Raw genomic sequence first — 11,058 nt, forward strand, 5'->3', positions numbered from 1 at the left:
GATTTTATGCTGCTTTTCTGCAAATGATATTTCCTATGAGATTCAGGAATCTACCAATCCAGCAGCTACTTTCAGAGACTAGTCACACCCAGAACATGGGACACCCTGAGCCTGATTTTCCTCCTTCCTCCTCTGTAACGGCTCTCCTGATTATTCTGATTTAAAGCAACTAAGGGCTGAAAGAATAGTCATGATTGGCAGTTGGGGTCCAGTCAGGAGACAGAAGCCACACCAAGTTATTTTAACAGAAATGATCTCATGTGAAGATTTATGAACTGAAACATTGAAAGGAGAACAGGAGTATCGCCTGGAAGGAAGCCACCACCTGCCCTGTTTCTAGGAGAACCCTAGGAAGAGTTTGGAATTATTAAACTTGACAAGCTTGGAGGAAGGGGCCAGAGCGGGGATCCAGGCCTCCAAGGAGGAAATATAAAGCTGATGAGTGCTGGTGTCTGAAAAGGGGTGATGAGGCTGGTTCTGGGGACTTGGGAAAACTATAAATCAACTGCTGTTACTGAAACAAAGAGGGAGCAAAGACGGAGCAGTCCCTTTTCCCTTTTCCAGCCTTGCGGTCTCCCTCTAGTGCCCCCTATTGGCAGGCTTGACAAGGAGCCGGCGGGAGAAAGGCGGTGAGGACGGTTTGCCCCCATCACAGCAGACTGTGGGTGTAGTTGAAGCTGAGAGACCCTGGTTTAATAAGCAGCACAGCAATATTCTCTTCTTCACAGTTCCTAAGAATTACCGCGTACAAGCAAAGCCATAAAGTGCATCGTTTTTATCAGCTGTTACGGCACTAATTATACTAAATCTATGTATGAGTAACACTTCCCAGGGTTTGCAAAGTGCTTTTCTGTGTATTACCTGTTCAGAATTAAGCTGGCAACCCGACCCTAACCAAAACCCAAGAAGAGTGAGAAACACAAGTAAAAAAATCATCGGGGCGCCTGGGTGGCTCAGTTGGTTAAGCGACTGCCTTCGGCTCAGGTCATGATCCTGGAGTCCCGGGATCGAGTCCCGCGTCGGGCTCCCTGCTCTGCAGGGAGTCTGCTTCTCCCTCTGACCCTCCTCCCTCTCATGCTCTCTGTCTCTCATTCTCTCTCTCTCAAATAAATAAATAAAATCTTAAAAAAAAAATCATCAACATAGATAGGTTAGTAATGCTGGACTGATTTGAATCCTTCTCCACCGTCCTTCATCCATCCCTGCAGCTCCCTACTTCCTACCTCCCTGTCCTGTGCTGTTACTCGTGCTTCTGCTAGCACAGTCTTTCCTCCACTAGTTCTCACCTCCCAGACTGCTACTCAGTCTATATGACCTTACTGAGCTTCATCTCCTGCAGGAAGGATTTTCAGATAGTCCCCCCGCACTGTCCTCATGACTCTTGACCCAGGGTAGTTCTGAGTCCAGGGGAAGATGGCAGCATCTGGAGACATTTTTTAGTGTCATGACTTAGGGAAGGGGCTACTGGCATCTACTGGGGAGAGGCCAGGGATGCTGCGAAACATCCTGCAAATGAGTGGGACAGTCTCCACCACCAAAACCCAACTCCATTCCAAAGGTTCATAGTGCTAAGGTTGACAAACCCCATGCTAGACTAATGGCCCTTGGGCTGTGGCCCCAAGCTACCCAAGTGCATGCTTCCATTGTTACAGGAGCATACCTGTGGTATTGTATTATTTATGAGTTACTTGTTGACGATTCTGTCACCTCCTTACTCTATGATCAGCTCCTGGAGAGCAAGGACTAGCATTGTGCATGCAGCTCAATAGATGCTCAATAGGTGTTGAAAAACCACGGGACCCTTATAATTTAGCCCTTGAATGGAGGATAGATAACTGTAGCCCTATTAGGTCTTTTAATAGAGATATGCTCTTACTTGGCACATGACTCTGATGATTAGATAATTTATTATTTAAGCCCAGGATATGCTCAAAAATAAAAAACAATTGCTATTAACAGATATAAACTGAAATTTTCATAGGTAGCTAGGAAGTGTGGTTATTCTATGTGTAACTCTAACAAGTTTAATCTTCTGGTTCCTTTCCATATATGTTAGATTAGGAGCCAGTTAGAGGATAAGGAAAGGCACCCTGAGGACAGAGAGAAGGGACATTGCCATCAAGTGAAGAGACAGCAATATCACAAAAGTAAGAGATGTTCAGAAAAACAAAGCAACTTGCAGTTGTTTGGCGTAGGCAAAAGGTAACCCTCTAGTGGAAAACTGAGAATCAGAGTATGACAACAAGCACAATGATTACTTTCCATACTGACTAACTTTTACAAACTCACACAGAATAGATCAGTTTAATAAATGTGAGTAGAAACATAAAAATCATGTAGTATATTTTACAAAGATTTTTTTCCTCCAAATATTAAAATGCTTAAAATTTCAAGAGACAAACTCTCAATTATCTGCCCACCCCCAGCATTTATTTAGAATGACCATTCGAGATTTTTATGAAGTTGTAATAAGTATGTGTTTATAGTGCAATTCAACAGACAGAAGTAGATAACTCTAACCCTGTTCCAGAAGATAGAGTCGAGTGCTGAGGGACCCTAGAGGGGGAGAGGGAGATTCTGCCTGGCTGGAGCCAGAGGCTTTAGGAACGAGATGATCCTATAGGGCGGCTCTTATGAATACAGAGCAACAAATCATCAATGACCGCCTTTCTTCTAAAATAATTTTATTTTTTATTTTTTTAGAAAAGATTTTATTTATTTATTAGAGAGAAAGACAGAGAGGGAACACAAGCAGGGGGAGTGGGAGAGAGAGAAGCAGGCTTCCTGCCGAGCAGGGAGCCCAATGCAGGGCTTGAAATCAGGACCCTGGGATCATGACCTAAGCTGAAGGCAGACGCTAATGACTGAGCCACCCAGGCGCCCCCTTAAAAATAATTTTCAAACATTTTTAATTAAATTTTTTATTATGGACATTTAAAAACATATACAACAGTAGAGAGAAAAGGATAATGAACACACATGTAGCCCTCGCCCAGCCTCAACGAAGACCAACATGTGAGCAGTCTTGTTCCTTTTTTTAAGGTATGAACTGTCTTTTTTTTTTAAAGATTTTATTTATTTGTGTGTGAGAGAGAAAGAGAGCACAAGCAGGGGGAGCGGCAGGCAGAGGGAGAAGCAGGCTCCCCGCTGAGCAAGGAGCCCAATGTGGGACTTGATCCCAGAACCCTGGGATCATGACCTGAGCTGAAGGCAGACACTTAACTGACTGAGCCACCCAGGTGCCCCAAGAGTAAATTTTTAAAAGGAGCTTTCTATAACCAATCGACTATTCCATTCACATTAAAACATGCATAATTAAAGCCTTTAAAAAATGTTATGTTCAGAGAGCTAGTATTGTTTCTGCTGTCAACTAGATGTCTTGGATGATCCAAAATTATTTAAAGGCAAATCTCAGCCGTCATACGATTTCATCTGTAAGGTATCATTTTTAAATAGGGATCATTTTTAAATAACTGCAATAGAATTATCACATTTAAAATAAAAATGACTCCTTAATATCATTTAGTACTGAGTCAGTGTTCAGCCTTAGATCGACTTCTAAATATCTTTTCAGAGTGGGTGGATTTGAATCAGGATTCAAGTAAGTTCTACAAAGTGCTTTTTTAAAAAAAATAACAGCTTTGAGATATAATTCACATAACACACAATTCACCCTTTAAAAATACTTAATTCACTAGTTTTGCAACCATCACAACTATCTAATTCCAGAATATCTGTCCTCCCAAAACCCACACCCATTAGCAGTCACCCCTCATTCCCCTGATCTTTCAGCCAGTGGCAACCGCTAATCTACTTTGTCTTTATGGATTTGCTTATTCCGGACATTTCATATAAATGGAATCTGAAAATACATGGTCTGTGCGTGTGTGCATGTGTGTGTGCGTGTGTGTCTAGCTGCTTTCACTTTGCGTAATGTTTTCAAGGTTCATGCATGTTGTATGTATCAGGATTTCATTCCTTTTTATTGCCAAATAACATTCTACTGCATTAATATACCACATTTATTAAATTTCAACCTTTTTTAAAAAAGATTTCTTTTTTTTAAAGATTTTATTTATTTATTTGACAGAGAAAGACACAGCGAGAGAGGGAACACAAACGGGGAGTGGGAGAGGGAGAAGCAGACTCCCCGCCGAGCAGGGAGCCCAATGCGGGACTCGATCCCGGGACTCCAGGATCATGACCTGAGCCGAAGGCAGGTGCTTAACCGACTGAGCCACCCAGGTGCCTCGATCAATGAATTTTTAAAGTATTATTATGAACTCATGAGTTTTAATTTATTTAATACCGTTCAGCTTTTTTGCTTTTTGATGCTTGAATTGTTTCATTTGGGGCAAGTGGAAATCCCTGAGGGGTCTGCACAGATTGGTTTCCGTGTCCTTCAACACAGCCCCAGAAGAGTCTCTGAGAGCTTCCTTGCTTTCTAGTATAAGATGGTCCAGGCTCATCTTCATACATTTCTTGCCCCAACCTGAAATCAGCCATTTCTTCAAGGAGTCTTGGGCCATTTTAGTGGGAATAATATTTAGAGACCACAATCTGGGCAGTAAGGATGCTTCTTGGTACTGGAATGGTTACCTTTTCAGTGGAAAAAACTAGGAAATACCTTTTTGTGTCTTTTTTCAGGAGAAATATATGAGCTCATGCTTTTGTTTCCAATTTAAACATAAGAACACAAGGCTTTTACTTAACTTACTTGATTTTATATTTATATCTCTTTCATCTGAAAATCTTAGATCCAATGATATTAACATAATTAGTTGGGCACTTTATCCTCCATAATATGTATTATACTTTCAAAATGGCTATATTAATAATGTGATTAACAATACGACTACTAAAAGCAATTTAAGATTTATTTGCTGTTCTTTTGTCATTAAGGTATATCCTGCTGGTGTATGCAGTCAAATGTCTGTGTCTTATTTTTATTTTTTTAGAAGATGTATTTATTTGAGAGAGAGTGCACAACCCTAAGATCGTGACCACAGCCAAAATCAAGTTGGATGCTTAACTGACTGAGCCACCCAGGTGCACCCAAATGTCTGTGTTTTAAAGTAACTTGAACTAATTATTCTCTGTGCTGCAGTTTTTGTAAAGAAATTAGTTTTTAAATTTGATATAGTCTTTAACATGATTATATAAGTCATTTGCATAGTTCCAAGCCAGATATTTAGGGAAGTCTAACTTCTAGCCCCATCCCTTCACTCAGTTCCCTCTTAGCTCATATAGGTGATAATTTTTGTTAGTTTTTAGATTAGTTGTATTTAAAAAATCTAATCCAATATGTATATATTTCTAACCTAACCCCTTTCTCAGATTAAAGGAATATATGTACTCTCTTCTGTACTTTGCTCTTTTTTCATTCAATAATAAATCCTGGAGATGAGTCTACAGACATATACAGGGAACTACCTTATCATTCCTTTGTATAGTTATATAATACTCCACTGTGTGCCCAATCAGTTCCCTATTGATACATACTTGAGTTATTATAGATGGTGCTGCAATGAATAGCTGTGATGTTGCGATATAATAAGAAATATATATTTGGTCTTCATCCTGATACCTGGCACAGAACTCCTAAAACACTTGTAATTTCCTGACCAATAAGGCTGCTGGGAGCATCTTTTATTCTAATATTTGGTCTTTGTCCCAGGTTCCTGAAACAAGAGCTGCTAAAACCCTTGGAAGATTCTGAGTGATAGGGGTGAGAGGAGTATCTTTTGTTATTCATAATGAACCCCTTTCAACCACATCTGAGTTTACGCTAGTGAGGTGACTCTTGGCCTTCGATAGCTTCAGGATGGTGGCTGTTTGTCAGAGGAACCAACCATGAGATTAGAGGGTTGGAACTTTCTGCTCCGCCTCCCAAACTTGGGAGAGGGGCTGGAGATTGAGTTAATCACCAGTGGCCAATGACTTAGTCATGCCTACTTAATGGAACCTCGATAAAAACCCCTAAATAATGGTTCTCAGGGACCTTCTGGATTGGTGAATTCAGCCATGAGCTAGAAGAGTAATGCAACCCAACTCCACGGGGATTGAAGCTTCTGTGCTTGGGACTCTTTCAGTGCTCCCCCTGTGTGCCTCTTCATCTGGCTAGTCATTTGTATCATTTACAGTATCCTTTACAATAAACTAGTAATAGTAAGTAAAGTGTTTCTCTGCATTCTGTAGGCTGTTGTAGAGAATTATCGAACCTGAGGCGGGGGCCCTGGGAATCCATGGCTTATAGCTGGTCAGCCTTGTGATTGGCATCTGAAGTGGGGACAGAATTATGGGACTGAGCCCTTAACTACCTCCAGGTAGTTAGGGTCAGAATGGAATTGTCGGACACCCAGTTAGCGTCCAGAGAGTTGGAAAATTGGTTGATGTGGAGGAAAAAGCCACACATTTGTTGTCTGAAGTCTTGTGAGTAAAAAAGAGTCCATAAGAATCTTGTACATATGTCAAATTGTAATTTTGCTGTTTACCTTTGGGTTTGATTTCTAAAAGTAGAATTGTTGGGTCAAAAAGGAAGTACTCATGTAATTTTGCTAGATTTTGCTAAGTTCCCATTCATAGAGGCTGTATTATTTTACATGCCCACTAGCAACATATGAGAACAATTTCTTCCCTACAACCTGGCCAACAAAGCATGCTGTGAAATGCTTGAATTTTTGCCAGTATAATAGATAAGAAATAGTATTTCAGTGTTGTTTTAATTTTGCATTTCCCTTATGTAAGTGTCATTTTATATGTTTAAGAATAATTTGCCGGGTGCCTGGGTGGCTCAGTTGGTTAAGCGACTGCCTTCGGCTCAGGTCATGATCCTGGAGTCCCTGGATCGAGTCCCGCATCAGGCTCCTGCTCGGCAGGGAGCCTGCTTCTGCCTCTGACCCTCCCCCCTCTCATGTGCTCTCTCTCTCTCATTCTCTCTGTCTCAAAAAAAAAAAAAAAGAATAATTTGCCTTTTTTTCTGACTTTTTTTTTTGTGGAGTGGTTTTTTTTTTTCTTAAAAATTTTTTTAATTGAAGTATAGTTAACATACAGTATTCTCTCAGTTTCAGGCATACAGTATAGTGATTCCACAATTTTCTTTAATATTTCCCTAATTATAACCCTTTGTGGTATAATTTGCAAATATTTTTTTCCCGGTTTGTCATTTGTTGTTTACCTTTTTTTTTCGCCATAAAAAGGCATTATGCAGTCAAACTTATGTAGCCAAATTTATCAATCTTTTGCCCTCCTTACTTCTGGATTTTGAGTCATTTTGAGGGAACTTTCTCCCACTTGTAGGTTATAGAACAATCAACCCATGGTTTCTTCTAGTATTTCTATGGTTTCATTTTGTACATTTCAGTCTTGCATCCATTTGGATTTTATTTCTGGTTTATGATGTGAGCAATACTTCTGATTTTACCTTTTTCTGTATGGATGTCCAGTTAGTAAAATGTTTATCTTTTCCTACTGATATGAGATACTATCTTTATCATGTCTAACATTTGTATTTGATAGTCAATATTCAAACCTATTCCTGCCATTGCTACTGATTTATGAGATGAGGTGGCCATGTTCATCAAAAGTCCTCAGTGCCACTGGGTCTCTCTGTGTCTGTCTGCATAGCAGTCCCTTTGTGCTCTGTTAGCTTTAAAGTTAAAATTTTGCATGTTCAGTTATGGGGGTGTTCTCAGGAAAGAAACCCAGACTCTGTGGTCTCCATACCATTGTCTCAAACTAGTACAAAGAGAAGACAACTCAGGTAGAGGAGAAAAATGCTAACATTTGTATCTAATATTGGGCTAGACTTCGCCTGCATTATATCTTCTCATTTAATCCTTATGGTAATTCTGTGTGAGGGGAATTGTTATCCTCACTTTACAGATAAGGAAATTGAAGATACAAGAGGTTAATCATGACCAAAACCAAGCGACCACAGCTTGGGAATAAGGAATTGGGGGAAGCAAAAAAGAGAGAGCATTCTCTCATTTTAAAGAGAAATATTTGTTCTATGTTTGTCTTCCGTAAAGGGGGTAATTCAATTTAAAAGTTTGGTCTGGATAACTGAGGCTTAGTCTCCCTCAAACCACATTGGAAGTCACAGGGTTTAGTATTATTCTAAGACATAATTTTTATTTTACAAATTGGGACCTAATTCAAAAGAGGTATCCTTTTTTTAAGATTCAATTTATTTGAGAGATAGAGAGTATGTACAAGTGGCGGAGTAGGGGCAGAGGGAGAAGGAGAAGCAGACTTCCCATTGAGCAGGGAGCTCGATGCAGGGCTCGATTCCAGGACCCCAAGATCACTACATCAACCGAAGGCAGACGCTTAACCAACTAAGCCACACAGGAGCCCCGAGGTGTCCGGTCTTCATGAAAAATTGTGACCCATTTTCTCATGGGTTTGCAGAAGATGCAGAATTATTTTCTTTTTTAAAAATGTCTATACAGGATGCTCTCACAAAGTTAGCCCTCTACATTTAGGCAAGATCTTTCCCCTGCTCCTCTTTTTAGATCAACTGTGAGACATTTGGGGGAGAACATAAGCTTTTACTGCCTTACTTTTAGTTTGCTTCTCTCTGAAAATCAGATGTAGAGCAGAAAATGTAGGAAAAAATTAACATATTCACCAGGTCTAGAGTAATGAATGCATCACAGGAAGGAAGAGGGCTCTCTCTTAGAAGGTGTAACGTTGTAAAAATAGAACTACATCTCATCTAGATCAAAACCCCATTATAAATATAGCAAATTACCATGACCTCAACCAGGGGAAGTAACAGGACATTATGTTGTTAGGCTAAATTAGTGGACTCATGAATGATTGGCAGTTCAAACCATCTTTTTCATCTGCAGGGAGCCTCACTACTTGATGTGTGCTCAGTCTGTTGGGTAGTATAATTTTTGCTCTCTGTTATGTTCATCTAATGGTAGATGGTACAAATGATGCCAGAAAATTTGGTTTGGGTTGGTTTTTGGTTTTGTTTTTTAATCATTTCTGAGAAAGTAACATAAGCATCCTTTTGACTTAGTTCCCCAAAAGTAAGATTAAGAAGGATCATTAAATGGAAATTTCTCAGTTTTTCCTTAGCCCTGTCATCTGATGAATGAGAAGATGTGAGCATGAAATGGTCTCTCGGGGATTTAAGTTATATTGGAAGGCAAGAAGCAGGATCCCATTTTGGTCTTTTTAGGAGCCAATATATCAAGTTTCTAATCCCAACTGTCTTACTAATTAGTTGGGTGGCCTTTGATGGGCTGAGGAGACCTTTCTGGGTCTCAGTTCCCTCATCTGTCGTACAAAAGAATTGCTCTAAATCAGTGGTTCCCAGGTTGTGTTTGTGAGGACACTAATGTTTCATGAAACGACTGTTCCGTAGTTCACAAGATGATCCGTTTTGGAGCTGTTATTTAAAATTCTGTTCGCCTGGTTTAAATAACAATATGGGGCTCTTCATCTCACTTAACAAGAAGTTCTGAAATATTTAGCAGCTTAACAAATCATCAAAGATTCCATGTCATTTTGTTCCTTTTCTATGCCCTTCTCTCTGTGTTGGCTCAGATTTCCTTGATGGGCTTACAATGGCTGTAGCAATTCCAAGCATCACTCACAGTTATGAAAACATTTTAGGGGAAGGAAGATGCTTTCATTCTGAGTATCTCTTTTTATCATTAAGAAACATCTTTATGGGGCACTTGGGTGGTTCAGTTGGTTAAGTTTCTGACTCTTGATTTCGGCCCCGGTCATGATCTCGAGAGTCCTGAGATGGAGCCCCAGGCTGGGGCTGCTGGTGCAGCCTGCTAAGATTCTCTTCCTTTGTCTCCCTTGGCCCCCCTCCCTCTCTTACTTGCTCGCGTGCTTTCTTTCTCTCTAAAAAAAAAAAAGGAGAGAAAGAAAAGAAGAAACATCTTTCCCAGAAGCCCTCTGGGAACTTCCACTCACGTCCCAGTGTTTGATGTATCCAGCATAAACTGACCACTAACAAGGGGAATGGGACCATAACTGGTTCAGACCAATCGTGATTTCTCTTTTCGGTTCGGATGACGTTCACCTACCCTAAAGCACAGGACTACATAGTGTGGGATGGATACTGGAACAAAATCATAGATGCATTTAGTAAGGAGGAAGACATGGGCAAATGGTTACTGGGTGGGCCAACATCATGAATTGCTCTAGATGGTTAAGTTTGAGCTTTGCTGGGTTAAATGAAACAAGAGATTCCTTTATAAGAAGACTCGGGAGAGCCTTTGCTATGCTAATGTGCATCACCTCTATGGGCGCGATATAATGTTGAGCACTTTTCAAGCTTATCTGAGCCCAGAAATCTTTCATTTTCCTGTCTTTCCTCTGCTCTTTGCCAAATTTAAATTGAGAAATATTATTCCTAATTCAGCTTTAATGATAGTATATCTGTTTCAGCTAAAAAATTCTGGCTTATGCTATAGCAAGGCACCCTCACCTACTGGAATCACTCGGGGCTTTAGAAAAAAAATGCCGATCCCGAAACTCCATCTTCAGGTCTGCTGAGGCCTATTTTTGAGGACAAACTTGGGAATCCCAGTTTTATGAAACCTTCTCAGGTGATCCTGACGATTAGCTGAGTCTGCATTCTGCTTTGCATGTTGCTGTAACATTGGCACCTTAGTTTGGCTTCTTGCATAAAAGGCACCAGAGCAATGGAAACATTTGCGGTGAGCACACTTGGGGAGGATTATCTGCAAACGCAGACTTAGAGTAGCACGATACAGTAGCAAGATTTAACCAGACGTGACGAGCACCATCTCTGTTCTCTCTGGACTGTTTTCAGAATACAATTTCTGCTCCAGAGCTGTTACAAAACTATATAAATGGCATGCCTGATCTTTTTTTTTTTTTTTAAGATTTTATTTATTTATTTGAGAGAGAGAGAGAATGAGAGAGAGAGCACGAGGGGGGGAGGGTCAGAGGGAGAAGCAGCCTCCCCGCCCGCCGAGCGGGGAGCCGGATGCGGGACTCGATCCAGGGACTCCAGAATCATGACCTGAGCCGAAGGCAGTCGCTTAACCAACTGAGCCACCC

Source organism: Mirounga angustirostris, unplaced genomic scaffold, assembly GCF_029215605.1.
Source record: "Mirounga angustirostris isolate CCGP_5_RB_7025 unplaced genomic scaffold, mMirAng1.0.hap1 SCAF_13, whole genome shotgun sequence".
NCBI lineage: Eukaryota > Metazoa > Chordata > Mammalia > Carnivora > Phocidae > Mirounga > Mirounga angustirostris.